The following is a 4,306-nucleotide window of genomic DNA, read 5'->3' on the forward strand; positions in this document are numbered from 1 at the left end:
GCCCCGCCCCCGCGCCGCGGCCCCGCCCCGCGCCTCCTCCGGCGCCTGCGCACTGCGCCGCCCTCCCTGCAGGTCAGCTACCTGGGCTTCCTTCTGAACGCGTCTTTATTTGGCCCCAACACCTGTCGAGGTGGCACAACCCCAGCCCGATGGTTTACAAAGTGGCATTATCAGGGGACAGGTTTTTGGGAAATCTCAAGGAGACACTAGTATCTTCTTGAACACCTTATCCAGCGGTTGCACCATCCCCTCGTCTCACTACATCATTTGAAGCCAATCTGGAACCCCTTCATACTAATCCCTCACACCTACCAATACCCACAAACACCCGTTTACGGACATTATTTATTCCTGCTTTATTTACACCTGACTTCTCTATTTCTGTCAAAAGTTTTCCTAATCCCTTAGTTCCAAATTAGCCTGTATCAAAAAGTATCTCTTTAGAAGATAACTATAGGTTACAAAGGGAAACTTTACAGGAGAGAAATTTAGCAGACATCACCTTAACAAAGTGATCAAAGTTAACATATTCTTTTTAGATTAGGCAGTTCTCAATATGATGCAATAAGAAGGGCACAAAACCACATCTGTAGTATTTTTAATCTATATTTTTATTGATTTCAGAGAGGAAGGGAGAGAAAAAGAAACATCAGTGATGAGAGAGAATCATTGATTGGCTGGCCCCTACTGGGGATTGGGCCCACAACTCCAGCATATGCCCTGACTGGGAATGGAACCATGACCTCCTGGTTCATAGGTCGATGCTCAACCACTGAGCACACTGGCTGGGCTGTAGTATTCTTGAAAAATGCATAAATTAAATCACAAGGATGTGTTAGAAAAATTCAAAATACAGAATAACTGGCCAGGATCTTCAAAAAATGTCAAGGCCATGCAAGAAAAAAAAAAAAAAAAGGTGAGAAACTGTCCCAGATTGGAGGAGACTGATGAGACATGACAACTGAATGTAATGTGTGATCTGAAATTGAGTCCTGGTCCAGAGAAAGGACACAGTGGGACAATGAAATTAGAATACAGTCCATAAACTCGTTAATGGTATTTTATTCATCTTAATTCTTGGCTTTAGCAATTGTACTTCCTCAGCATTTGAGGAAGATGTCTGAAGGGTATACAGGAAGTCTCTACCTTTACAACTCTTTTGTAAATCTGAAATTATTTCAAAACATAAAGTTAAAACAATTAAAACTTAAAATACAAAATAACATTATCTTAAATGTCTCCACGTGTATAACTATAAAAGCTTGTAGTCTTTATTTTATTTATTTATTTTTTAATATATGTTTTATCGATTTCTTACAGAGAGGAAGGGAGAGGGATAGAGAGTTAGAAACATCAATGAGAGAAACATCGACCAGCTGCCTCCTGCACACTCCCCAACGGGGTTGTGCCTGCAACCAAGGTACATGCCCTTGACCGGAATCGAACCTGGGACCCTTGAGTCCGCAGGCTGACGCTCTATCCACTGAGCCAAACCGGTTAGGGCTATTTTTTAAAATAATCTTCATAACAACTCCATGATGTAGGTAGGGAGGACTTTAGTTTTATGCATGAGACTATTCTGGCATAAAAGAGTTAAAAGACTTGCCTTACACTGATGAAAAATTGCTCTGTGAGGTCTTAAACTCAGGTCTCAGGATTCCCAATTTAGTATTTTTTTTTTTACTTTTATCAGAAACCTTGACTTTGCTGTTTTTCTCTTGCTTCTATCCAATTAACTACCAAATAAAGACAAAATTCCTTCATACTTGGTCATTTGCAATGATGTTCCTTTCCATTCCCAATACCTTCTAGATCAGTGCTTCTCAAACGTGACTCACATTGAAACAAATAACTGGGAACTTTAATAGCTGATGCCTATCTCCCACCTCCAGAGAGTCTGATTAATTGGTCTGAGGTAAGGTCTGGGCTTCACAAGTTCTAAGAGCATCCCAGGGGATTCCACTGTGTGACCAAATTTGAGAACCATTACACTACAGAAAAAATTGTTTAGCCCTGGCCAGTTTAGCCCTAGCCTGATAGAGCGTCGGCCTACAGCCTGAAGGGTCCTGGGTTCGATTCCGGTCAAGGGCACATGCCCAGGTTGCAGGCTCAATCCCTAGTGGAGGGTTGGGGGTGCAGGAGACAGCTGATCAATGATTGTCTCTCATCATTGATGTTTCTATCCCTCTCTCCCTCTCCCTTTCTCTCTAAAATCAATAAAAACATATATTTTTAAATTGTTTAGCCCTAGCAGGTTTGGCTCAGTGGATAGAGCCAGCCTGCAGACTGAAGGGTCCCAGGTTTGATTCTGATCAAGGGCACATACCTCAGTTGCGGCTCAATCCCTGGCCTTGGTCAGGGTGCATGTGCAATGTTTCTCTCTCACATCCATATTTCTCTCTCTCTGTCTCTCCCTCTCCCATCCACTTCTCTAAAAATCAATGGAAAAACATCCTCAGATGAGGATTAAACAATTTTTTTTTGTTGTTAAAAAAAAAAGAATGTGGGTTATCTAAGGAGAGATGTTCCGAAAATCTGATTGTCAGGACTGATTCTGGAGAGGAATTTGGGAGCCATCAACATATGGATGGTTACTAACATCATGGGAGTGGACACATTGCTTTAGGAGAGTCTGCCAAGGAGATACAAAGAAATTTTGCAATAACAAAGAAAATATGGTTACAGAAATATTTTGAGGTTGGAAAAGGAGGAAGGTGAGGGAATTTATGTCAAAGTTGTAGATCAGAGTTCTGCAGCGCAGCTCAAGCTCCACCTCCTCATTAAGCCTTCCAGCCCTCCTGGATCTCTCTTGCTGCAACTCCAGTACCACTTTTAAAAAATATTTTTTAATTGATTTTTTTTTTTTTTAAGAGAGAGAGGAAAGGAGAGGGAGAGAGAAAGAAAAACATCGATGTGAGAGTGGAACATCATGTGAGAGCAGAGCATCGGCCGCACACCCCACACCGGGGATCAATCCCTAAACCCGGGCCTGTGCCCGACCCAAAATCGAACCAGCAACCTTTTGATGCACTGGAGGACACCCAACAAGTTGAGCCACACTGGCCAGGGCTCCAGTATCACTTTTATACTCACTATCTCACTGTGTATCTTTTTCATATCCACAACGATACTTGGCCTAGGACTAAAACCAGGGTTTAGTAATCCTTGTTCACTGGAGGATTATAAAAACAACTTTCCACATCACCAACAAGCATGGGGTTCTTGGGGAAAATTTGTCTGCCAATTGGTTCCTCCTCATTGTGATGGAAGAGAATTTTCCCCGAGACCAGCCTCCTTCTTAGCTGACTGTGGTTCATGAGAAACTATCAGCCAATCTTTGTTTGGCCCACTCTTCTTTGACAACTTTTTCTTTTCCAGCCCTTCAGGTCTTTGTCCTATAAATTCGTGGAAAACCAGTTGGCAAGTGGTCAGCAATTGGACCTTTGAAAAACAGTACCATTACCCCTGCCCCACTCCTCCCAGCCCCACCCCCAGGCAGTGAATAAGAAAAAGGAATAACTGTGTCACTCCTGGCTTCTAGTTGATCATCTTGCTCTTAAGTTGGAGGCCTTTGGGGCTGAAAGAAATTGGACAAAGTGTGCTGAGTAGCCTAATAGAGTGATTCTTTTTCTGAAAAGTCCCTATTGCGGAAAAATAAAATTATGTGTTTAATTTCTGAAACCTGATGCCTGATTTGCCTTGGCAGCCATTCTCCTGGGCTTGGCCGAAAGTCCGGCAACACTACTACACTGATTAATACCAGCTCAGCTTGCTCCCTGGAGAAGAAGAACATTATTTACTTGACCGTTTTCTTAAATCCTTTTTAATTTATGTGTATTTTAGCACGCTCTTATTGGCTTCAACATGCTGTAACTCTGACTACTGGCCCCAGTGAAGCCTTAGAAAAGACTGTTCTGCTCTGTGCACTCACATCCCCGTCACAAAACAAGATTTTGTCCTACCCAGTGATTAGAAACAATAGGTCACGTTCTGTTCCTTCTGGGGTGGGCAGGTTCTAAGTATACTTTTGTGCCCTGCTGGTCTTCAGGCCACTGATAGAAAGGGAAGGAGGTGATGTTTCCCAGAATTCAAAAAGAACTGTCTGCACTATTCTTTCCTCCCTTGAAACCTTCCTCCCTTCCTTCCAGCCCCCTTTGGATGGTGACCCCTTGACTCATTCAGCCCCTCCCTTGCAAAGCCCACAGGGATATCAGATAGCATTTCTCAGAGGGGATGCAAAGGACTAAGGAAAGGTTGGGCCCCAGACAGTCCCTGACAGGGAAGCGTAAACACAGCTGTGGAGATG

This window comes from Myotis yumanensis, unplaced genomic scaffold (assembly GCF_028538775.1).
Source record: "Myotis yumanensis isolate MYYU_CA2020_CCGP unplaced genomic scaffold, mMyoYum1.0.hap1 SCAF_16, whole genome shotgun sequence".
Classification (NCBI taxonomy): Eukaryota; Metazoa; Chordata; class Mammalia; order Chiroptera; family Vespertilionidae; genus Myotis; species Myotis yumanensis.